The sequence below is a fragment of the Sorex fumeus genome, unplaced genomic scaffold (genome assembly GCF_029834395.1).
Source record: "Sorex fumeus unplaced genomic scaffold, SorFum_2.1 ptg000006l, whole genome shotgun sequence".
Taxonomy (NCBI): Eukaryota; Metazoa; Chordata; class Mammalia; order Eulipotyphla; family Soricidae; genus Sorex; species Sorex fumeus.
The window spans coordinates 7046863-7073329 of NW_026606063.1; the positions used below are offsets into that span (position 1 = coordinate 7046863).

General features: G+C 51.0%; 1 protein-coding gene across 1 annotated transcript in view; it reads right to left on the bottom strand.

The window, feature by feature from the left end:
- LCLAT1 (lysocardiolipin acyltransferase 1) overlaps window positions 1-8767 on the bottom strand; it is a 161135-nt gene extending 152368 nt beyond the window's left edge. Inside the window, exon 1 of the mRNA XM_056126221.1 lies at window positions 8673-8767. The gene's annotated coding sequence lies outside the window, so the exon portion shown is untranslated. The remainder of the gene's footprint in view (window positions 1-8672) is intronic.
- Between the last annotated feature and the right edge of the window lie 17700 nt (window positions 8768-26467).

The window sequence follows — 26467 nt, forward strand, 5'->3', positions numbered from 1 at the left end:
GTCTCACGATTGGAGACGTTACTGGGCCTGCTTGAGCTGAGCAAGAAAAAAGAACTAACGACCGACATCCAGGGCCAGAGGAGAAATTTAGAAGCCAGCATCCCAAGGGGGATTACAGGCTTCATCGGTCCATTTATCCATCCACCTCCAGGTGGGTGTCGGAGACGAGAGAAGGGGGAGCGACACTCTCCTGGAGCTGGACTCACGGTCAGCGTTGGGACTGTGATACTGGGCCAGAATTGTGCAAGATGCCGCCACGGGGAAGCACTGGGTGCCTGGGGCTCCCTAGACTTCTGACAAACATCTCCAACCAGAAAGCTTGATTTAAAATCCAAAAAAAAAAACAAGATTTTGTTTTGTTTTGTTTTTTAACAAATCCACTTCAGCAGAGATTATGACTTTTACCCGAAACACACAGCAAAAGAAACAGCAGTGGGTTCTAGCTTTGGACTCCCAGGAATCAATTTCTGCACCTCTAATCACAGAATAAATCCTATGGCTAAATAATAACTCTCCCAAAAGACACTCACGCCTTAATCCCTGGAACCCGCAATTTTTCCTTATGAGGCAGGGAGAGTGAGGAAACGAGATTTTAAGATTGCCGGTGGTGACAATGTTCTACTGGGATGGCGCAAAATCTAAGCAGAGCTGACCTTTGGGAAGGGAGGAGGGGGGATGTGACTAGGACCGAAGAACTAACCAGGCAGGGACAGGAACCACGAGGACCCAGGAACACAGACCACCCACCAGAAACAGTGGCAGGACAGACTCATCCCAGCAATTTGGGGGAGGTTCTGGCCCCTGCTTCGATGCCAACCCACTGATTTGAACTTCAGACTTCTGACATCCAAAATTTGGGGGGTAGGAAAAAAAACCCTTCCTGTTGTGTTAAGCCACCAAGTTTGTGGTAATCTGTTACCACACACACACACACACACACACACACACGCACGCACACACACACACTATAGTTAAGCTGCAGGACAGAAAACAGAGAGCTGGTTTTAGTTCAGCATTTGGGGTAAGCCCACAACATGCTCCCACAGCTTGAGAGTCAAAGAATTTCTAGATCAGAAGAGAGATAAATACTATGGCTTGGAGAAAAACTAAATGCAGGGTAGACTCAAATCACTGCTGGCCAGCCCGTTCGCTAGACAGGAACTATTTATAGCTGCGACCAGCAGAGATTTGCCAGAGATTAACTTGGACTTGTGGTGCCCTTCTCTGCGGGCCAGCAGCTTGGCGGTGCTGATGTCCCTCTGAGCATGAAGGACCTCGGCAAGGGGAGGTCACACCAGGCCCCCCGCGGGGCTATTCTTCAAGTCCTACCTCTGAACTAGCTCCCTGCTTTCAGAACAAAGAAACAGCTTTCTTCCCTCCCGCTTTCTGTCAATCAGTGGGAATGACTGGCCATGTGGAAAAACACCACTGAAGTGTTTCAACCTATTATTTCGGAAACTCAACAAACTCCCCGGTGGAGATACTGCATCATAAATTATCGTTATGTCTCTAACAACAAACAGCGAAACCCAGCCACACTTTCCCAGAACTTCAGAAAATGTAACAGGAACCACACAGGAGTACTGAAAGACGGCCAGATCCACCAGAACAGCATACGACAGGGAGGAGGGCGAGAGAGGGTCCACCTTTAAAGGGTCCACATTAGAAAGAACCACGGGACCAGGGGGCCGACAAGTCCATTCGGCTTGGGGATGTGGATGTGCGTGAGCTGCAGGGTACCAGGCTGGGCTCCCTCCTCACCTCCTCATCACCCCCTCCTCCAGCCACCTGCCGCCAGATACCAGCCAGAGGCAAGGCCCCCGGGAGGTGAGGGAACCTGAGGCCACCCTCGCTGCCAGCAGGAACACTCCAGAGATTTCACTCAAGAGCTTGCAGCCAAAGCAACAGCAGTTAGTCCTGGCGGCCCTGGAGGAATTGGCCCAGGAGGGGAGTGGCCAGGGCCCGCCTTCTCTCACCAGACACATTTAGGAGAACGAGAAATTGGAATCCAGAGAAACCAACATCTCCTCATAATGGATATTGACCAGTTTCGGTTACGCTTGCAAGAGGCATTAACTCTAAACACACAAAAAAAACTAATCCACGGGTCAGGAGTTTGGACATATAACTGGTGATCCAGAGAGCAGATGCTTGAGAGATGCCTGAGGCTCCTCTGCCTTTTTGTTTTGGTTTTGGTATTTGGACCACGCCCAGCGGTGCTCAGGACTTACTCCTTGCTCTGTGCTCAGGGATTACTGCTGGCGGGGCTTAGGGAACTCTATGGGGAGTGACGGTGGGATGGAACTCAGAGGGAAGAGGGTGCCTCCAGGCTGTTTCTCTCTCTCTCTCTCTCCTTTCCCTCTCTGCCTTTCGCATAATGATTAGAGAAGTCACTTTTGCAACAAGAACAATTGGCGATTTCATCACTTTCCCCTAGAGCCTCTCAGAAGCCTTGGAAGTTGGGTTAGAAACATCTCTCAGGGACAGATACAGAATGCCTGCATTCACTTGTAATATATAAATATATATATATAAATATATATATATTAGAAGACTAATATCCACAGTCAGGGAATACGGGAGCTAGGAGGAAACTGGTCGATGCCTGGAATCAACCATTGAATCGCGTGTGGGGCAGAAGATAGGAGAGCTAGAGAAGGGACCAGGATGACAATAATAGCTGGGAAAGATCACGCTGGACAAGATCTGAGTGTTAAAAGCAGGTAAAGGGAGAGACCCGGTAACCTATCATCATTACCTGTATTGCAAATCACAATGCCCAAAGGGGGGGGGGAGAGAGAGAGAGAGAGAGAGAGAGAGAGAGAGAGAGAGAGAAGAAAGTGTCTACCATAGAGACAGAGACAGAGACAGGTTGGGGGTCGGGGGTGATGGGAGGGAACCTGGGACACAGGTGCTGGGAAACGCACACTGGTGGAGGGACGGGTGCTGGAACGCTGTAGGACTGAAATCGAACCCTGAGCAGTTTTGTAAGGGGTCTATCTTACTGTGATCCAATTTTTTAAAAAGAATCTTAAAAGGGGCTGAAGAGATAGCACAGAAGGTAGGGCATTTGACTTGCACGTGGCCGACCCGGGTTCAATTCCCAGCATTCCATATGGTCCCCCGAGCACCGCCAGGAATAACTCCTGAGTGCAGAGCCAGGAGTAAGCCCTGAGCATCACCAGGTGTGATCCAAAAAGCAAAATAAATAAATAAATATAAAAAAAAATTTTAAAAAAAGAATCTTAAAAGAAAAAAAAAATCCCCACCTCTCTCTCCATCTCCCCATGGGTCTTCCACACACGAAGCGAAACTGGGGTAACAGGGCCCAGTCTGGCCTGAACGGAGGAGGCGCGCACATCTGAGTAGTCTGCACTCTCACACCTGCGTGGGGTGCCACCATCGCCGCACACAGAACACTGACGGGGTTGGGGGGGAACGGGAACACCATCAGAGGCAGAAGACCCAGGGCCCGCAGCAGCTACAGGACTTCGCTGTGGGCCCTTCCACGCAGGGCTGGGATGGCCGTCCACTCTCTCTCTCTCGCTGCGTGGGGGGAAGCGTTTCCTTTGACGGCACCCCACGCCTTAGCCCCTTCTACTGTGACACGCAGCGGGGTTCCATGGGGTTTCATCCAGTCGGGGGCTAGGACAAATCAAGGTGCTTCGAAAGATGACTCTATACTATGTAGCTGTTAGAAAAGATGAAGTCATGAAATTCACATACAAGTGGTACTACATGGAACATATCATGCTAAGCGAAATAAGTCAGAAAGAGGGACAGACATCGAAAGGTTGCATTCATCTGAGGAACATAAAGTAACAAAATAGGAGACTAACACCCAAGAATAGCCGAGATAAGTACCAGGAGGTTCACTCCATGGCTTGGAGGCCAGCCGCACATGCTAGAGGAAACGGCAGCTCAGATAGAGAAGGGAGCACCAAAATAAAGGGTGTTGGGAGGTTCCTCCCAGGATGGGAGATGCATGCTGAAAGTAGACTCTGGACCGAACATGATTGCCACTCAATGCCTCTTTTGCAGACCACAACACCCAAAAGGAGAGAGAGAACAAAAGGGAATGCCCTGCCACAGAGGATGGGGGTGGGAGGGATCCTGGGATCCATGGTGGTGGAAAATGGGCACTGGTGGAGGGATGGGTACCCGATCATTATATAAATGAAACCCAAGCACAAAAATTTGTAAGCCTACAACTGTACTTAAAGGTGTTTCACTAATAAAAAATTTTAAAAAATAAATAAAAGGAAAAAAAAGAAAAGAAAGAAAGATGACTCTAAGGAAATCACCTCCTTCCACAGTCGGGGCCAGACATGCACACCAGTTTCCCGGGGAGGGAATCGCTCCATCCCAAGCAGGGCATGGGGCCCCCAGAACTTCCATGTGGGCCACCTCTCATTCCCAACCAACCACCTACGCAAGCAGTCGGCTCCCCTACGTCACGCCCTTGCAGGACCCACCCAGACCAATCGGTTTTTAACTGGAGTCCTTCTGGAAGGAGCGTAATAATATCTCACTCTTGCTATAATTGCATTTCCCCACTAACTAATAACGTTAAGCGCCGTTCTATACACACGCCGACTACTCAGAGATGCTCGGCTGGCCTGTGCAAGACTTCTGTGAATTTTTTTTTTTATATACGCAACTCTTTCTTAAATACAAACATATGGACATCTCTGCACGTATTCTGGAGCTGAATCCTGCAAAGCTCTCCTTCCGGTCTGTCTTTTGCCCTCTGTTCTTTGGATGGTGTCATTAAGTCCTCTCCATGAACGAAATCCGAAGTCAAATATATCGATCATGTTTACATCAGAGCATTTATCAGAGTCCTTATCTTGAAAATGGCAAAGTCGGTGGGGGTGGGGGGGAGGGGAATGCCCTGGGCCACACCCTGCAGTACTCAGGCATCACCCTTGGTGGTGCCCGGTGGACCACAGGGGTCGTCGGGAATGAAACCAAGATCAGCAGCACGCAAGGCAGGCGCCTTAAACTCGGGGCTCACTCTCCGGCACACACTCGGGCCTCGGCTCCTCACCCACTCTTGGGTGTGCATTGACGGTTCTGGTCCGTCTGCGTCCGTCACATGCTCCTGAAAGCCTGCAGCTCTGTCAGGCTCCGCAGCCACGCCGGCAGCTGATCTCCCATCCTTGTTGGACGCCAGACAACAGAGCATGACATCGGGATGGAAATTGGCCCAGGGAACTACAGAACTCAGCGGTAATTGCTCCCAGATTCAAATGACTTCTGCGCAGATGCAGCCAAAGCCTCCGGCGGAAAGGAATCCTTATTCTCTCTTCCGGACCCTCAGCACACCTTCTCTCCTGCCTGCTCCCTCCCGGGACAGCTTCCTCTAGGGCTGCCGCTTCCAGATGCTCCGGACCCCTGGTGAAGAGGGGTCCGTGTCCAAAAACCTCAGAGAGACAGGAGGATGCTCTGAATCCATTCTGGTGCGTTCATTTGGGTTCACAACTCTCCCCAAACCCAGAGGCCCCGCAGAGATACTTGGCACATACTCGAGGCCCCTGATCCCTCTCCTCGACCCCAGAAAGCTCCCGTTTTATCCACCCTTTCCCCTAGTTACTACCCCCAACCCCCAACTAGACCCTACCACCAAGCAAGCAGCCCTTGCCCAGTGTCCCTGGCGCTGAAGGCAGCCCCCACACACACCCTGGGGCTCCCACCCGGCCTTCACTGTGCTCGAGATGCGCTGACCAGTGTGTGGCCAGCTCGGAACTCAGTTTCATCACAGGCTGACTCCCCCCTCGCCAGCCTGGGTCTAGGATACGGAAAGGGACCTACCCTCTGCCTGCCACCAAAGTCACCTCCAGAACAAGAAGTCTGTCCTGTAACTCAGTCAACTGTCCTTCTCTCGGGGCAGGGGAAGGTGGCACCAGGGCTGGAGGCCAGGTTCTGTCTACAGAGTCCTGGACACTGTCCCCATGGCACCATGTTGGTCCCCAGAGCACCATCTACAAAAATCCTCCAGGTCCCACTGTCCACAAAACCACCACCCCCTTGGCTGCAGATTCTCTCTCGACAGCAGCTCTGCCTGGCTCCTCTCAAAGACCCCCACAATCGGCTGCTCTGACCCGGCCACGGCTTCCCGTGCTGGCGAGGAGCCCCGTGCCCTTAGCCTGCAGTCCGGCCCCCGATTCTACAGCACAGGCGAAGAGTCCAGCGGGGAGGGCACTGCCCCTGCACGCAGCTGCCTGGGTTCAATTTCTGGCACCACCTAAGGTCCTGAGGACCACCAGGAGGGATCCCTGTGCCCCGCTCTAGAAGTAAGCTGGGGTACGGTGCAAAAAACAAACAAACAAGTAACAATAATAGTCAAGAACCAATCCCGAAGTCTTGACAAGGGTGATTCCATCAAGGTTCACCGGCCAACCACTTAGCCCTGCCATCATCTTCGCTTTAAGGAGAGACTAGGGAAATGAGTGCCAGTCAAAGCAAGGAGCTTTCTTTTAAAAGTCCCCCCGGCAAAACAAGGCTGGAGAGACAGCACAGCGGTAAGGCACTTGCCTTGCAGGCAGCTGACCCTGGTTTGATCCCCTGCACCGCATGCATACGGTCCTCCAAAGACCGCTCAACGTGACCCTGGAGCACTGAGCCAGGAGTAAGCCCTGAACACAGCCAATAGAAAGAATCACAGCTATTACTGAACCGTGGGAACGATCACAAGCAAAACTACCTCACAGGAAAAAAAAATCCATTCCTTGTACTTCCCCTTGAGACAACACACATCTGCATGGTACAGGGGACACAGGGGTGCACAGGGGCCAGGCACTTGGGCTGGAATCGTTACTCGTGTCATCCGGGGGCAAATGAAACTCTGGTGTCCCTCAGTTTCCTCATCAGGAAGTCAGAGAAGATACACTAAACAGAAAGCCCCAGTTTCACAATGCTGCTGGGAGGCTGACTTAGCGCCCAGAAGGTCCTGGAACCCTGGCAGAGTAGAGGGACGACGGTCGTCACCTGTGACCTTTTCAAACCCTCCTTAACGTAAGTGCTCCCCGACTCCCCTCCACAGCACAAGGCGACGACTGTCAGGACAAGAACTACTATACACATTTCAAAAAGCAAAAACAAGAAATGCTCTGCCGGCCGCAGAGATAAGACACGGACCAAAGGCTGGCTTCCCAAAGGTACTGAAAGAAGCCATGCAGGAACTAGCAACCGGGGCTGGAGCGACAGCACAGCGGGTAGGGCGTTTGCCTTGCACATGGCTGACCCAGGTTCGATTCCCAGCATCCCATATGGTTCTCTGAGCACCACCAGGAGTGATTCCTGAGTACATGAGCCAGGAGTAACCCCTGAGCATCAGCGGTTGTGACCCAAACAGCAAAAACAAAAACAAGAAACTAGAAATCATCCCTCCCCGCCCCACCAAGAACCACATCTCAGGGATCCCTCTGGAAGATCCCTTTGGGGGCGGGGAGGGGGGTGCTGCCTGTTTCCTCTAAGTTGTCAGCAACTGCATAAGCCGAAACCCCTCTGGAAGCCCACCGCTCCACTGTGCTGGAGTCAAAAGGCAGAGAAGTCCTCCCTTCCACGGTACCTGACAAAGCCAGGACTCCAAGACTGCGGCCCCTGACACCTTGAAACACAATGAACTACTGTGTTTCTCGGCCACAAAATCCAGGACCTGCGAGAGAACAGGGACTGCCCTTAATCTCAAGCTTATCTGGCACACTAAAGGCCAGAGCGGCCAGAGATATGCTTCCCTTTAACACTCTCAAAGCTCAGGGGCCGGAGAAATAGATGATAGCTCAGCGGGGAGGGCGTTTGCCTTGCATGTGGCCAACCTGGGTTCGAATCCCAGCATCCCATAGGGTCCCCCGAGCACTGCCAGGAGTAATTCCTGAGTGCATGAGCCAGGAGTGACCCCTGTGCATCGCTGGGGTGTGACCCAAAAAGCCACCAAAAAAAAAAAAAAAAACAGCTCTGCTCTGCGGGACTTCCATGCAGACAGGTTGGTTTCTGACATTTGGTGTGAAAACTAATGCAACTGGTTGCATTTCCCGCAATGGGCGGGCGGGTGGGCGGGCGAGAAGGGGGTTCTCTGCTGAAATCCAAAAGTTGGTAGGACAGGATCGGACTTGAGCTCTGCAAGACCCGCCCTCACCAGTCTTTTACCTCGAAACCGTGCGCCCAGGGAATCCCCGCTAAATGCCCTGCAGGGAAGGCAGACGCGACTGTCCCCCGTCCTCCTCGCCCCAGGCGTCCACGCACAGGGGCAAAACACGTCCGCAACCCCCCGCCCGCCCCCAGCAGCTGTGCCCAGCCTTGGCCCCGGGGGGAGCAGCCTGGGGTGCACCTCGACCACCACCGGGCAGGCGTCGGCTCCGGCTCCCGGATCGGGCGTGGCTGGGCTGCCAGAGCCCGCCCGGAGGGGTCCGGGGCCCGGAGGACACGTGGGGGGGGGGGGGAGGGGGGTGGGCAGCAGCGACCACCGGACCCCACCCCACCTCCCCCGACCGCTCCCCTGCAGGCCCCGCACGTGGCGCGCCTCGGAGTCTCCCCCCGCCCCAGCCCCGCGCATCCCCCGCCGGGACCCCGCGTGGTCCAGCGCCCGCGCCCCCCGCCCACCCGCCCGGGGATCCCCCGGCCCCGCGCACCCGGACGCCCGCGCCCCCCCGCCCCCGACCGCTGCAGACCTCGGGCGGGCGGGCGACGCCGCGCGACGCCGTGCGGGGCGCGAGGCGAGCTGGGGGTCCGCGGGGGTCGCCGCTAATTCATCCCCGAGCGGCCGCGTCGGGCCGTCGCCCTAGTAATGCGTCCGGCCGCGCGCGCCCCTGATTGGCTGCGGCCCGCGTGACGCCGGCGGCCCCGGGGGCGGGTTCCGGGATGCCTTAAAGGGGCCGCGTCCCTTTCGCTTTTTCTTTTTCTTTTTCTTTTTTTTTTTTGGCCTCCGGAGAGGCGGGGGTAGCCTGTGGAACCTACCTACCTCCCTCCAAGCCAGGGAGTAAATAAAAACCTCCCGGTACTTATCTCGGGATGGGTGCTCGATCACTGTATAACTTGAAACCCAAGCACAAAAATTTGTAAGTGTATCACTGTATCACTAAGGAGGGGAGGAGAGGGGAAAGGAGAGGAGAGGAGGGGAGGGGAGGGGAGGGGAGGGGAGGAGAGGGGAGGAGAGGGGAAGGGAGGGGAGGGGAGGGGAGGGGAGGGGAGGAGAAGGGAGGGGAGGGGAAGGGAGGGGAGGGGAAGGGAGGGGAGGAGAGTTGAGGAGAGGAGGGGAGGGGAGGAGAGGGGAGGGGAGGGGAGGGGAGAGGAGGGGAGGGAGAGGAGGGGAGGGGAGGAGAAGGGAGGGGAGGGGAAGGGAGGGGAGGGGAGGGGAGGAGAGTTGAGGAGAGGAGAGGAGGGGAGGAGAGGGGAAGGGAGGGGAGAGGAGGGGAGGGAGAGGAGGGGAGGGGAGGAGAAGGGAGGGGAGGGGAAGGGAGGGGAGGAGAGTTGAGGAGAGTTGAGGAGAGGAGGGGAGGGGGGGAGGGGAGGGGAGGAGAGGAGAGGAGAGGAACCCACTTACCACAAACCAGGGACCTTGAGGGGAGGGGAGGACCTTGAGGGAAGGGGAGGGGAGGGGAAGGAAGGGGAGGGGAGGGGAGGGGAGGAGAGGAGAGGAGCCCTCTTACCACAAACCAGGGACCTTGCACCTGGGCTCAGCTCGGAGAAGGTGGACGTGGAGCACAAGGAAAAACAAAACTCTAGGGACTCACATTTCCAAGCCCAGCGTCAGGGGAAGCCAATGCGCCCTAGAAGCAGTTCTTGAACTGGCCCACCTTGAGGTGCCACAGAACTAAGTCTAAGTCCTGAGTAGGCACCCTTCTTCTTGGAGCACCCCTAGAACTGGATCTTAGCCCCCTTGGAAGGCGCTGCTCCCTGTCCCCTAGACTCTGAACCTCTTCGTGGTGGTGGTGGTGGTGGTGGTGGAAACTGTGGTTAGACAAACCCCTTTTCTGTTCCTTCCCCCCTAGAAGCCTTCAACAAAAAGTCACTAAACAAAAAACCTTTAAAATCATAAACATAGCCACCCACCCGTGACACACAGGACCGCCATCTGCCATTCATTGTGCGTGCATATTTCATTGATTTATTCTGCAGGGGTGGAGGGCTTTTTAATGCACGGTTCCCGTGCACACAATTGAGGCACATGTATGTTGGGGCACGTAACTCCGCTGAAACGAACATAGAATCAATCTCAAAGCCGGGAAAACCAAAAGTGCCTCTGTTCAACCCTCTCCTAATCAGTTCCACAACATCTCCCGCGTGGTTCAGAACTATTGAAACAGTTTCTATCACCCTAACGTGTACTGGAGAATGACCAGCTATGACCAACGTACACCCCTACAGAAGTCAATTCTGCTGACTGGCCCTGAGAGTTTAGGGTAGAGGTCATAGGAGTCATTTCTATCCTTAAGCTGAGATTGTTAGATAACTGAGCTCTTCATTTTTCCAATTCTTTCGCTCCCCAACCCTTACAAGTTTCTCAGTTTCTTGAAGAAGGAGGGGAGAATGACCCGGTGTGTACTAAAGATGGTATTTGAACCCTGGGATTATGTCCTGGATCTCTCAGTCACTCTCTGTACCGACCCAGACTGGCCCAGGATGAGAAGTTGACACATTTACATATGGCGGCTATTCAGTAGAGATTCACTGACTTGAATGAATCATCCTGGTATTTTTGTCATTTCATCTTTGGTCTCTCATGGGCTGGGGATGGAGGGGAGTGAAGTGATTGGGCCTGAAGAACCATATAGCATCTGTGGGAATTTGTTTTTTCTGAACCCCACATTCTGTGGACACCACAATGTGATTCCATTCTGACCCCACCTAACTGCAGGAGTTCAGCAGAATCATGGGTTAAGGAAGGGCTCAACATTGCCGTCCTTTGGGGCCAAGTCCAAACTTCTAGACCTTCTCCTCAACCAGCTATAAACCCACATTCCCACAATCTCTTCTTTGGATTCTAGCCATAGTTGGCTCCCAGAACTTAGAAAGACATTTGACTTACAAGCACTACAAAGGCCTAGCTTGGAAAACAGCCCAAGTGGGAGGAAATGCATTGGGGGAGACATGATGAAGGGGACGGCTGGGCTCTTCTGACCCCTCCAGGCAGACCACTCGCCAGCATTTGGAAGTCTCCACCAGTCTGCAAGTTCTCAACTCTTCCAAGCATCCAGTTGGTGGCCTGGCAACCAGCCGGCTCTTCCAAGAGTTGACTCACTAGCAGGAGCACAGTTGTAAGGGGCTTATTAGGAACAATGAAAGACCCTCCCTAACCCCTAGCACTCAAAAAAAGTATCCCTGTATTTTAGAAACTCTCTGCCAGGAAAGGAGACAATGAACAAAATGTATTTCTATCATTTATTCTGTCACAATATCACTGGGGCAGAAGGACAGATAGCAGGACAAGGGAGAATACCAAGGATCCTGGTATTAGAATAACCCAGCTAGGCCCCACAGACGTTTTTACAAAACACGGGCCCGCCAGAGTGATAATACAGCAGATTATCACTTGCACACGGGTTTTTGCCTTGAGCACAGGTGACCCATGCTTGATTCCCGGCTTCCCACATGGTGGGAAGCACTGCCTGAGCACAGAGCTGGGTGGGACCCCCAAATATCTCCAGTTGTGCCCCCCCCAAAAGAATATTTTAAAGGTTATAGACCCAAACCATCTTGTTTCCAGTAAAGTACATGTATGTTTATGGACATCCAAAATGTTGGGGAGTCCACCCCCCCCATAAAAGAGGACTCCCACAGTGCACATCTAGCCTTCAGAACATGTCTGTGTCCACCATAGTGTCCACACTGATCCATCCAGTACCATAGGCTCACCTGGGTGCTTAAAATATGCCAACATGAAATACTTGGGTATCTCTAATCAAAAACAAGGTGAATAAATACCAAGGAAGCCAAGAGTTCAGATTGTGTAAAGACACGTTGGTCCTTCTTCAGGTTAATACGTCTATTAATAATTTATTGCTTCTTGATAAAGAAGGTCCTTTGTACTGGAACAGAGGCTCGCTGGGCGAAAACTTCTTGAACTCCGACCCTGATAGAATAATAGACTTCTTAACTTCTGCCCGTGGAGTTTGCCTCAAAGAAATGCCATCACTCAATCTGTCCTGAGTTAAAGAATATGTAAGAGACACAGAGAAAATAGCCAAGGACACCTCCTGACATTAAGTAGTCACTAGTTAGGTCATTTAGTCTCCCTGATGCTTGTGTTTCTTCTGTCAAATGGGGGAAAAGACTCTTTCACTGTCTAATTGTTTCCCTGATAGCTCTCTTCAAGTGCTCTTCCTCTGAGGCCGCATTTAAAGACAGCCTTCAAATGTGTGTGGCTACCGAGACTAGGCACAGATCAGCTTCTTGATCCTGGTCATTCTGTCAATGGTGGGAGCAGCGTGGGGGAAGCAAGTGGAAATTTGAATGAAGGCATCACTGACACCCATTTTCCTGGCTCGGATGCCAAATTGTACTGAATGCTCTTCGGGGCTGGTTAGCATCTTATATGAAGACCCTCACAATAGCTCGGCTCACTTTCTTAGGTCTCTAGGTTGTGTCTGCAGTCTTCCATGCTTGCTCTTTTGGGGCACCTGACCAGCCAGCTAAGCCATGGTTACTCTTCTCTCAGTTCAATTCCCTTCCACACTAAATGGATATAGCACTGACCGCACTGCCCTGAAGATAATGAAGGAGCATTCCATTTTCCTCTTGCATCCACAAACCAATACCACTCCTTCTTTACCAGGCTCAGACGTTTCCTTCTCTATCACCTAATCAAGGGTGTTTCTCATTGATAAAGGGAAGAGTAGTCAGTGCAAAATATGGTAGGAGAAACATTTGGATCATCTGTTCACCCAATTGTCTATGTCCTCTGGTGCTGTTCAAACTTAACCCAAAAGCATGTTTCTGTTTTAAAAGATGGCTCCTAGATTCACCCAAACATCTGAGCTGCTGGGCCTGGTATTTCCCAGTTCCTGATGGGTAATTTGGGTTGTGTGATTGCCCAATGATGCAATGCTCAGGAATGATCAGGGTGTAAGAGATTGCCAGGAGGCACATTTCACCAATGTTACCAGTTCTGTCCTGCATCTGGTCATGCTCCAGAATCCTAGAAGCTACGCAATAGCCCTTCTTTGGCAACTTGCTGGAGTTTACTGCTTTTTCCTGGGCCATGGATTCTCTAGTCTAATGAGATGTGACACGTGGTGTGGGCTGAGTGTTATGGCTGAGCTGAAGGGATGAATCCTTTCTTGATCTGAATCCTACTCAGAGGTAGCCACCTTCCACTTCAACCCTGGTCATCAGAGGAGTGACAGATGTCGCAGCCAGATTGCCATCACGTCCAAACTACTTTCTACTTCAACCTCAAGAGAGCTACTCATATCATGCTTCTTCCTTGGTTGTAAAAGATACAGGCATGGTAAATTGCCCTCTAGAGGAAAAGTCCTGATATGCCCTAGAACATTGGGCCACTTTGCCATCCACACAAGACCCATACTTTATTTTTTTGTCTTTTTGGGTCACACCCGGTGATGCTCAGGAGTTACTCCGGGCTCTGCACTCAAGAATCACTCCTGGCGGTGCTCGGGGGACCATATGGGATGCTGGGAATCGAATCTGGGTCAGCCGCGTGCAAGGCAAACGCCCTACCCGCTGTGCTATTGCCCCAGCCCCCAAAGACTCATACTTTAGAGGATAGTACCGTAGCCATAGTTATTGTCCTTGTTCTTCCCTTATGGACAATGTTGATGTAGGGAAATCTGGGTAAAAAGAATGCCAAAAATCCCAGTTTTCTTTATATCTTAGAATAGCTCTGAAGCAAGAGCATGAGCATAAAATGTTGCCTGTCAAGTTGAATGCCATTCTCCCATGATGGGACACATTGAGTGTTTTGTGGCAGGGGTTGAAGAGGAAACAAGGCCAGGGGCTTCCGATTGACTTTTCCTGCTACAGTAACTCTAATACTACAACGGTCATGTCAATTGGTCGACCTGTATCCATTCCAACTATATTTCCAATGATAACCACCAGGTTGGAAGAAGACCTTGGGGCGTACCATGAAACAGATCTGGGCGAAAGCTGCATTCATTGGCTGGTCCCAGTTTTCCTTTGCTCTAATATGGGTGCTTTGATGATGCTTTGGGCCCCTCTGGGTACTCTCATCAGTGTAGAACCTGAACCCAGCATCCTCCCAAAGATCAGCATATTCTGCTTTTTCCTGATCACCACACATACATTAAAGAAGGAAAACTGCTACACACATACACACACTCACGTATGCATGCACACACACATACACACTGAAGAAACACTAAGAGAACCGGTGTCAGGTTCTTCGAGACACTCCATCTCTCCTTCGATTCATGTGTTCCAGGACTAAGAACAGGCTCAGGTTCGGAAATTGGATGCAGCATTCTCACTTAGGACTGTGTTGACCGAACCTGCACCTCATCCTTCCTTGGTCTCTCCCAGTTCTACATTCTGCAGTCCCCCTTATCACCGTGGATTCTCTCGTGCATCAGCACAGAATTTGGCAGTCCTCCTGGCACCACTTCAGCCTCGGTATCTGTTTGGAGGACCAAGTTGCCATCCCTTCTCACAGCTGTCTCTGCTTTTCTTTTATCCTGCCCTCTGCGTTGCTCCTGTTAAGTCCTTTTCTATAACTGCAACTTCCCCCCGAGTCCTGGCCTCTAGGTAAGTACCAGCCAACTTCTCAGTGATGTTGCTGCTCCACATGAGGGCATTTGCTATTGCCCTAGTCATTACTCAGGCCCTTGTGAAATACAGTCTGCTGCAAAGAATTCTGTTTTGCTTGGTTGCTACATTGCAATCTGCTTACTTCTCAGAGTTTTGTGACTCTGACATTTACCATCTTGGTGGTGGTTCAGTTGAAGGTGGTGGTTGATTTCCACAGCTTTCAAGACCTCTATCCACACCAAAGAAGAACTGGTTGCCCAAGATCTAACCATGATGTTAAATACCGAAATAGAGATGTGCTTCTTATCATAAGTTCCCCTAATCCAATTTCATGTTCTGCTCTCTTACTCCAATTCCCTCTGGGCCCACACTCAAGTCTTATCCCCATAGGTGAGTGCCACATCTGGTAGCCCCTGTTGTACAAAACCTACCTCAAAGCTCCAGAATTTCCCATGTGGGTCAGAGTGAGAGTTAGTTCATTTTTATTTTGTTAGTTTGTTTGTTAGGGGATCATACCCAGCAGTGCTCAGGGCTTACTCCTGGTTCTGACCTTAGGGATCATTCCTTTTGATCCTAGAGGGACCATATGCAGTTTCAGGTATGGGACGTGGGTAGGCTGCCTGCAAAGCAAGTGCATTAACCCCTATACTATCTCAATGGTCCGAGAATTGGCTCATTTTTAAGCCAGGCTGGCTCCTATCTCCTAACAAAGCCTATTTCTACAGGTACAGACAGTTCAGGGAATCAGAAATTCAAGATTCCCAAGTTAATTTTTTTCAGATATCCTACATTCAACTGTCCAGAGCATAGTTTTAGGACCCAGTGTCACTGTGATATAATTAATATATGATTAAGATGTAATTAAATATATTAAGTGCAAGGTGTACAATGTGAAGATTATTTTTTCTTTTTTGGGTCACACCTGGTGATGCACAAAAAGTAGCAGGGGTTACTCCTGGCTCTGCACTCAGGAATCACTCCTGGCGGTGCTCAGGAAATCATATGGGATGGTGGGGAATGAACCCAGGTCGGCCGCGTGCAAAGCAAATGCCCTAGCCACTGTACTATCGCTCCAGCCCCAATGTGAAGATTTGGTAGCTGTATGTAACTCCAAATGCTTACCACATGAAGATTAGAGAGTACATCTGTCTTCTCATATAGCTACATTGTGCATGTATGTGTGTGTGTTGAGAACTTTCCCATTCTGTATGGTTGAACAGCTTCCAAGTAGATGATGCAATATTGTTAGGTGTGGCCACCACATTGTACATTAGACACTGGAAGTTATTTACCTGATAACAGGAAGTTTGTGCCTTTTGAGTCCTTATTTCCACACCACCCTCCCCTTGCTCCCGGCACCCACTAACCTAATGTTCACACCTGCAAGTTCAGTGTTTTCAGTCTCCGGTGTATCAGCGAGCTCATACAGGTTTTATCTTTTTTGTTGACATATTTCACTACAGAGGACAGTGTTTCTGCTTGTTTATGCTTAAGTGGCATTCTTTTATGCATCTACACCACACTTTTTTCGTCTATAAAGGTACTTAGGTTGTTTCCCTGTTTTGGCTACTGTAAATAATGCTATACTGAATGTAGACCTCCAGGACCAGCCACCACCATGCTGAGACCACTCTCCGCACACATGAAGGTACTGGCAGAGGGACAAAGCCACGCGGGTTCCGGGGCCGAGACCTCCAAGCCTACTCAAATTGGAGTCGAGCATCTTCCACCCAGATCCTCCAAATTCCAGTAGGCGGGGGTCACACCCACCACCTGGCCCCCTGGCGCCGTGTAATCCCATCAGCGGCCAAGACTCAGAGACTATAAAATCCAGATCCCGGAACCGCGCGGCTGCATTCGCGGCTGCGCGACATCTTATCTGAACTTTTCTTTATGACATCTTATTATCTCATTCCTACTTTGGACAAACTTGCAGGCTATCGAATGTAGCCTGCCCACAGGGCAGAGTCTGGCAAACTCCCCGTGGCGTACCAAATATGCCAAATACCAGTAACAATGATGGGTCTCACTCTCCTAAAGAGCCGTGAATATAATCTCAGGGCTAGGATGAAAGAGACGTTACTGGGGCCTGCTCGAGGCAATCGACGATTAACAGGATGATGAAAATGATGAACATGAATGTAGGGCAAGGCTCTCTTTAGCGGTGGTGTCGTCCTAGAGAAAGCACAGGAAAAGTCCTCATCGCTTGAGAAGGATGCGCTCCATCCAAGCGGGAAGGCAGCTTCAAAGGGATGGAGGAGCGGGTCTGGTGGGTATGGCAGAGTGATGTCACAGCTCACATACGTTCCACTCCGTTTCAGGAAACTCATACATATTCATGAGGGAAATAGTAAGCATGCACAGTTGACCATACAAACACCGTCTCACAGGTACCGTAACATAGCTGGGAGAAGGTGGTCAAGGAGATGAGAGGCTGACACGGTCTCTCCCACAGTCTCCATCTGCCTGCACTGCACATCGCGGGGTCTGGGGGCCTTGTCAGCACACAGTGCTCTTCAGGGTTCTGCTATGGCGCCGTCAGAGCCAGGAGAAGGCACGAGGCGGTCACACCTCCAAACCCCAGATCTGGGCTGCACCGTTGTCAATCTGAAGTTGTTCAGCGTGGGGAGAGGTACAATTTGCAAACAGCTTTGCCCGTAGTGATTCCATTTCCTGCAGATAAATGCTGGGAAGTTAGGGGTGTGGGCACCAATAGGTGGCCCTATTTTTCAGTTAGTTTAGAACCCTGTCACTGTCCTCCCGTTGTTCATCGATTTGCTCGAGCGGGCCCAGAAATGTCTCCATCGTGAGACTTGTCGTTACTGTGTTTGGCATATCGAATATATCACGGGGAGCTTGCCAGGCTCTTGGAGAGGGGCGGAGGAATCGAACCCGGCTCAGCCGGGCGGGCTGCGCGCAAGGCAAATGCCCTACCGCTGTGCTACCGCGCCAGCCCAGTTTAGAGCCCTATTTTTCAGTTGGAACCCTCCATCCTGTTAGCGGCCCTGCAGCTTCCATTCCCACTAACAAGGTGCGGGGTTCCTTTGCCCTACCGCCTGTCTCAGCACTTGCTTCCTTCTTGTCTTTTCCCATCCGACGTCTTCTTTCTGTGAGGCCTGGATTTTGGGAGATTCGCCTGAGCTGAGAAGTCGGCCTTCTCTGGGGTTCTTCTGCTCTGAGAACTAAGCCCCAGGTCTGGTTGCAGCTCTTGCTGCTTCAGGCTGCCCAGGAGGAGAAGCCGTGTTAGTGTTGCTCAGAAGCCTCTGAGGCGTGCCTTGGCAAGTTCCCCGGTTCCGTGGTCCCTGTAGATATCCAGGGACGCCCCATCAAAGACCAATCTCCACAACACCATGCCTCCTCGTTCTCCTGCATCTTTTCTGCGCTGAACAGAGGTCATCTGCCACACCACATCAAGCATAAAGCAGTCTCCCCCCGTCCCTCCGCCCCGCAACTGGTGGGGGGATGGATCCTCATTGACCTACTGCCATGGAATTATTTCTCTCCAGAACCTCGCCTTTGCAATCTGCTTCCGCTCTAAAGGAAGCTTCCAGAAGCATCATGGAAAGCCAGCATTCTTGAGTGGATAATTGGGATGAAGCAGGAATGCTTTTAAGTGAAAGGGAGTAGAGAGAAAGTAGTAGTATGGTCTCAAGACAAGACTGGCTTCCACCGGATGTCCGGGGAGGTGCTGGAGAGTGAGTTACTCCATCCGGCTCTTCACCCTTAATGCTAAGTCCAGGTTGTTTCTATCCCTCAATCAGTCCCTTACTGACCACAGGCTACCAGCTCAGGGGCTGCAGAAGCAGGTGGACAAGGCAGCTCCTATTTGCCAAGGGCACTTCTCTAGGGAAAGTGGGCAGCTAGGTGCCGTTAACCTTCAGCGTTCCCAGCAGTGGGGGGTGAGACCCCACCTGGAAGGGGAGCCCTTAGCAAAGGCAGCGTGAGCTCTTGGAAAGGGTGTTCAGATACTCACACACACCTCGGAGCTCTGAGGGCGCAGGCAGGGAACCCCAACAACAGCTCCCTGCAGTGAGAGTTCTGGACGCCCACACATGGACAGATACATTAATACACAATCCCGTCTTGCACATGCAGTCTTTGGTTGGAGGGAGGGAAGGAACAACTGTGTGTGCCCATGACGTGTCCGTGAACAGGGGCAAAAGACCCTGTGGTGCTGCCGAGAAAGCAGATGTCCCTGCCAAGTCCAGAGTCTCCAGCCCTTACCCCCAGGTCCAACCTCTGCTCATTGGACACTAGTTTCCTCCTCACCAAAGTGACCACATCCACGGAGCTCAGGGAAGTCCCAGGTGCTGATTTTCCCCCTGGAGTTTGCTGTTTCGGGGTGCTCACTCCACCCTCATAGTTGCTTCCTCCTCCTCAAATAGTCATCGTGAAATGGTAAAATACATCCTCAGTGACAGACCTGGGGGACGGGCTAGGGACGCCACTGCCAGCAATGGGAACAGTTCTGCAGGGGCGGGGGGGGGGGGGGTGTGGGGAGGGCTGAGGAACTGGCAGCCTCGTGACCCCTCTCAGAAAAAGACTTTGAGCTTTTTACAATGTGTTTATGTGTGTTTGTGTGAGCGCGCTCGCACACACGCACACAACACACACACACACATACACAAATACACACACGCCATCCTTCCCTAAATGGTCCAAATCCCAGGGGCTGGCTCCAGGTACAGGGTGACTTAACAGTGACCGTCTAGAATTCTAAAGGCTTTTGGAGTAAGAGGCGTCAATTCCCCGAGGAGGCAGGGCTGGAGCGAGTGGTTTGGAAGAGAGGGTGATTTCACGGGGACACAAACCAGTGGTGGAATCTGAGCCTATTTTGGTTCTTGTTTTGCCTGGACACAGACCATCCAGTCTCCCTGGTCCTTTGTCTCTGGCAGGGTTGAGGCAACAGCAGGCACTGGACGGAGGCGCTGGGGTGGGCTGAGAGAGAGGCATGTGCCACCTCCCTGTGGGACTTGGGGTAGTGGCTTCATACTCCAGCTGAGACCCCCACATCCTCTCTGCCAGCTCGGCTCCCACTCTCCCTGCCCATCGGGGCCAGCCTCATCCGTTCCGCATCACTCTCCTCTGTTAATTTCTCTTTGCCTTGATTCTATCTTGTTAATCATCCCTTTAACTCTTTCTACCCTTCTTTCTGACGTTCTGTTTCTTTCCTGCCAAAACCCTGATGAATACATCTGATGGACCCAAATTCCGATTCATGAAACAGTTTTGGTTTTAAAGCCAGGAAATAAATTTAGAACTGTGATGCTGAGCCACTGATCTAACTGTAGCACTGTCGCACTGTCCTCCCATTGCTCATCGATGCACTCAAGCAGGCCCAGTAACGTCTCCATTGTGAGACTTGATGTTACTGTGTTTGGTATATCGAATATGTCATGGGTAGCTTGCCAGGCTTTGCCGTGGGGATGAGGTATTCTCCGTAGCTTGCCGGGCTCTCTGAGAGAGGCGGAGGAATCGAACCCGGGTCAACCACATGCAAGGCAAACACCCTACCCGCTGTGCTATCGCTCCAGCCACTAATTCTAACAGAGACAAATATTTCCCCCATCACTGTTGACTGAAAACCTCAGGTACCAGTAAGGAATGCTTTCAAATACCAATAACGGCAACGCAGCTTCTGATGTCTGGAACAGGAACTGAGGCATAGCATGTCAGGTTACTTTAAATCTCTGCCCAGTCAATCACTGTATCACTGTCATCTTGTTGTTCATCGATTTCCTCGAGCAGGCACCATTCATCTCAGCCCTGAGATTTTAGCAAGTGCCACATTGGAGGCTCCTTCAGGGTCAGGGGAATGAGACCCACTATTGTTACTGGGTTTGGGCATATCGAATACACCACGGGATACACTCGGTAACCTGTTGGGTTCTCCAAGAGTGAGAACTAGACAATAAGATGCTGCATGGCCACAAATGCGGCTGCACACTTCCAGGAACTGGGTTTTATAGTCCCTGGGTCTTGGCCGTTGATGGGATAACACGGAACTAGGGGCAGTTGGTGGGTGTAACACCTCACCACTGGAAGATGGGGGATCTGGGTGGAGGAGGCCCAGTCCCGATCCAAGCAGTCTTGGAGCTCTCAGCCTCGGGTCCCGCACACCTGGGTTCCTCTGCCAGTTCCTTCGTGCATGAGGCTCGTCCGAATGTGTGGAGAGTGATCTTAAGCATGGCTGTGGCTGATTCCAGAGGTCTTCAGCTGCCAATCAGAACAGAAAAAGGGGATGGCTGGAGGTGGGACTTGATAGTAGATAAAAGGAACCCCCCAGACTCAACTCTCCCTGAGAGTTAGCTATCTGGCTCTGGCTCTCTCTTCTAAGCACATGCCCTCTGTACCTTTCTTTTCCTAGATCAGGTAGGGCAGTGCACCCAAACTCGGGCCAGACGGGGCTGGTGCAGGCAGGGCTGATGCCCGGGGTAGGTCAGGTACAGGCAGGGCTCGGATGCCCAGGTAGTGACGAGGCACTGAGCATAGGACTCTCACGTTCACGTAGTCATGGCCAGAGAATAGAAAACCAGTACTAGATGACAGAAACTGCAGAGGTACAGCTGGGAGACTCAGAGATGGTAGGTGTATAGTCTCTGGGTGTCTAGGGAAGGCCCCGGCAGCTCTCCCCTCTGCTGCCCGGGTTGGGTGCTCTCAGGCCGCTCCCCAGCCAGGGCAGCCTGTGTCATGGGCAGACGGAGGAGAAAATGAGGGCCAAGCCAGTTGGTGGTCAGTTGCCATTTATTCCATTCTCCCCACGCGCCTGTTCCAGTCTCTCTGAGCCCCCCCATTCTAGTCTTACACTGCCCCTCATTCCTTTCTCCTCTTGTCTCTCCCAGTCATCTCTCCATGCTCCATCTCGCAGCCTGGGCTCTCTCTCTCTCTCTCTCTCTCTCTCTCTCTCTCTCTCTCTCTCTCTCATCTCTCCAATTCTCTCATCTCTCCAATTCCCTCATCTCTCTCCAACTCCCTCCCACTGGGGGCAGATGCTACACCCAGTCAGGTAGCAAAATCAACATAAGAAAGCCCTTCTTCACTGCCCATCAGGCTCAAGCATGGGAAACACCACCTAGGAGTGTTCTGCTTCTCCTTAGTCCAATAACTTAATTAACATTCTAATTAACATCTTAATTCTACTTCTTAATATTAGTTATTTTGTACAGACACAGTAAGAGGCTTGTATGGCGGCTCTCCTGGGAAACTTCTCACCATGAACTCAGACTATAGTGCTCAGACTGGATTAATCATTCCTAATCCTAGCAGGATCCGAATCTAATTATTGCTTTTCAGATCATGACAGCATTTGTCCATGACCATGCTCTTAACTTAAATAGTTAAGCATTATGGCACTTTGGCCAGGCTCATTTCCATGCTAGGGTAGCACATAGCTCACAGCTTTCCCTGGGTCCATCCAGTCCCTCGTTGGGATCTTCCTTTTGGGGTGCTAGGAAGTAAGGGAAACTGAGGCTTAAGTCGAGGGAACAGATGTCTAGGAGGTAAATATCATTCAGAGTCAATTAACTCCCAAGTTACTAAAGCATAGCATTAACTGTCTTCTTGTGTCCATACAAAAAGTACATTGCTCTGAATAAACTATGCAAAGGATTTAAGGAGAAGAGAAAGACAATATTTTACAAGTCAACAGAGCACAAAGAAAGAAGTTACAAATAAACACAGAGGAATGGGAGCACTGTGATGGGAGTAACCCAATAAACCTAAGTTCCCTGAGGCAAGCCTGAAAGGATAAACCAATGTTATCCTACAGTAGGAAACACAGGGATCTTGCCCGCATGGGCAGTTGTGTTTGGAGACAGGGGAAAGCCAACACTGGATAGAGGGCAGAGAAGGGACAGGACCCAACCCTGGTTCACGGGAGGCGAGTAGATAGCATGGGGCGGGACAGGGAAGGTGTTCAGGGGACCCAGAGGCATCAGGGACAGCACCTGGTGATCGATCACGCGTAAGGGAGAGGCCCGGACGTTCAGGGAGGGACCTGGAACCTTCTAACTTTTATGTACAATAAAACAATTTTCAATCTTCCGAGTTTTGTGTGCCAATATTTCATCCAACTCTCAAGAACCCAGCAGCACAGGAAAATCCGCTTTCACACTAACAAAACCACAAGGATATTTATCACTACTGAAGTCAAAACTTGTAGTCTCAGATTTAGTGCTAGACCTCAAGGAAGACGGCAAGGACCCGGGTTCTTTCCTTCCTTCTGCTCTGCCTTTTATAGCACGTTGGGTTTAAATGCTCATGTTTGTTGCCTCAAAGTCACAAGATGGTTGCCACAATGCCAGGCCTCATAATCATATCCAAGGGTAGGAAACGGTAAACAGAGGAAAAGGTATTGTTTGGAGAGTCTTCATCCTTTTATCCAGGAAGAAAAGCCCTTGCCGGAAGCACCCCAACAAATACCACTGGTTGTCCCATTGGTTAGAACTTAGTGACATAGTCACTGATTATATGCCATGTGGGAAAGTAAGAATCTGAACTTAGAGACACATGAGAGGGAAGTGACAAGGGAGAGGAGGTGGCCGGTAAGCTATTAATTGGCCACGTCACATCATAGACTACAGGCGAACCTTTGACCTCATTCTCCCTGAGAAATTCCTTCTGCTGTCTTCCCATTAAGAAAAAAAAAAAGTAAAAAACTTAAATAAGAGGGATACAATTACTTCTAATATAATCTGAATAGTTATGATTATATGTAAATATCATTAAAGAAAAAATAAGATTTCAAGAACTATGATTGCTAAAAGAATTTTTATGTTTTGAAGGTTTTTTTCTGGGACAAAGAGATGAGAGAGAATTCAGTTCACGACTAGAACAAAAAAATAAAAAAAATCTTTGCTGAAAAAAAAAAGAATACTTGCCTCTCTTCCCTGTCATATCTCTAAGCAGCAATGAATTCCAAGGTCCAATTCTAATTCCTTTCATTTATTTACAACGTCACCAGAGTCTCCCGGATGTCCCCATGCTCTGTCCCATGCTCTGTGTGGGCTGGCCATGGAGAAAATTCCATTATCTTATGTATGTTCTTAATTTCTTTCTTTCTTTCTTTCATTTTTTTTTTGGATCACACCCTGCAATGCACAGGGGTTACCCCTGGTTCATGCACTCAGGAATTACTCCTGGCGGTGCTCGGGGGACCATATGGGATGCTGGGAATCAAATCCGGTTCGGGCCTTGTGCAAGGCAAACGCCCTGCCCGCTGTGCTATCACTTCAGCCCCTGTTCTTAATTTCTCAGTGCTTCATGCTTGTGGAACTGTTTTCTGAGAGATAAACCATAATGTGTTGGGGACTGTGTCCTTCATGGGGACACTAACCAACGCAGACACCCCCTTTCCCCCTCCATGCCTCCTCCACACAGACAGAACAAACAGAACTTCTTTCTGGCACAGACACTCCAGGCCACTTTCTCCTTCCCTGATCACCCCCAGGCCAGCTGTCTGACAACTTAGGGGAGACTCTGTACCCCAAGAGCTTTCTGAAATTATTCAAACTGACCAATCTTACCCTGCCTCACTTGCTCCTTCCGTCTAATGCCCCCAATAAAGGGTTTTGCCTGCATTTTCTTCACTTTTTTGGGGGGGAAAGGGCTGTTAGGACCATACCCACCAGTGCTCCGGGCTCACTCTTGGCTCTGTGCTCAGGGACCACTTCTGGAGATGCTCGGGCGACCTTATGAGATGCTGGGGGTCGAACCGACATCAGCTGTGAGCAAGGAAAACTCTTGGCCTCGCTGGGCCACCAAACTCTTGGCCTCTCCTGATCTGAATCAGAATAAACCTGCCTGTTTTCACTGTGCTTGGTATTGTATTTTGTTTCCTGTTTGTTTCTCTGCCCTGGGCACAGTGCTGTGGGGGTGATTGCTGGGACAGTCAGTCCTGTCCTTCTCTAGGAAGACTTTTCTCTGCCTCCCAGAATGGCCACCTTTAGAAAACCACTTAGACCAAAGGGTGCTTTCCCGGCTAGAAGGAAAAAATGAGGGAGTTACAGAAAATGCCGCCCTCCATTGTAAGCGCAGAGCTCCATTTGGTTCCCAGAGTGGAGTGAAGGTCGCTGTTCTGCCCTCTCTGTTTTCCACACATACAACTGCATCTGAGCACACCTGTTTCTTCCTGCTCTTCTGACAAATTTCCACAGACTCCGTAGCTAACAACACAATTCCATTTTCCTACAAACCTTGAAGCCAGAAGTCCAAAATCAGTCACAGTGGACTCCAAAGCCAAAATCCAACAGTCCTGCAGGGAGAATCCATTTCCTTTCCCCCTTCCAGCTTCCAGCACCCTTCACGGCCCCTTTATTCATCCCTCCACATGCTCCTGTGCTCACTCTGATTCCATTTGTGATTCGTCTCAGGCATTCAGGTCCACCTTCTCATCTCAAAAGTCTTCAGTTCATTGTAACTGCCTTCCCTCAGAGGTCTCGGTGGGAGGTGACTGGCTGTTCTGAGGACCCCTATTTGGCCTCTCACACAGCTGGAGTTCCAGGGAGCTAGAATCATGCTTTCAGCATTCCTGTCTGCCTGTTGCCGGGCTGCTTTCTTCCTGAAGTGATGGGGTATGGGCGGGGGGGGGGGGGGGGGGGATCAGTTTCCCTGCCTTGTCCTGCTTCAAAGGGCCTCCTGAAATCCTTGGCTTATGGCCTCATCCTCTGTCCTCAAAGGTGCAAGTGGGTCACCTCCCAATCTCCCAGCAACTTGAACTGCTGTCATGACTACCTCCTCTCCTCTGACTGCCCCCCTGGTCCCTTCTCTCTCTCTCTCTCTCTCTCTCTCTCTCTCTCTCTCGGACCCTACTGTTTGCATCCCGTCCAGGATGCTCTAGGAGAATTGTCTATGCAGACTTTCTTTGCCACATAAGGTAATGGATTCCAGGTCGATATGGATAGCTTTGTTGGGGCGATTCTACTTTCCACCTCCAGGAAAGGTAGCACAGCACTTTTGGGGGGCAGGTATCAGGGATAGACGGGGGGGGGGAGGGTGTCAGTCAAGCTATCCATAACTTTGGAGAGAGCTACTGTGTCTACCTTGAAGGACAGTTTTGCAAACACCTACTGAAAAACATTTCAAATGGGGCCGTTAATTTTATTATTTTCCAAACGCCGAAGAGATTTGATTCAAACACATAGAAAGAAGTTAGTACAGAGGCCAGATTTCTTGCTTTGCGCGCAGCTGACCTGGGTTCAATCCCTGGCGTTGCATAGGGTCTCCCGAGCCCCACCAGGAGTGATCCCTGAGCACAGAGTCAGGAGTAAACCCTGAGCACTGTTAGGTGTGCCCCACTCCTGGGGGAGAAAAAAAAAGAAGAAGAAGAGGGGAAAGGGCAGGAAGTCCCCCATACCAAGGGACGGGTTCCTTAAGCAGGAATGCGATCAAAGGACACACTTGGAATAAACATGTGCAGTCACCAGGTGTCAGTGGTCCCTCAACAAAAGTGGTCAGAAGTTTGGTGGGGGAACTACATGAAGCAGAGACTCGGGCCTAGGTTCCTGAACTGTGAGTTTCAAGAGAAAAACTCGTTGGGGCATGCAGGACTCAGGCGTTCGGTGGCCGAGAACCGTTCCCCTGGCCGGCCCACAGCAATGGACAGATGACGGACTGCAGAAACGGAGAAACTGAGTCTGGGCCCCAGGTTGGTCGTAGACAATTTCTCTCTCCTCCCCACCATAGTCTGATCTCTCCCTTATGGCACAATTGTAGTCGTAGTTTTGGTTGTAGTCCCAGTCAC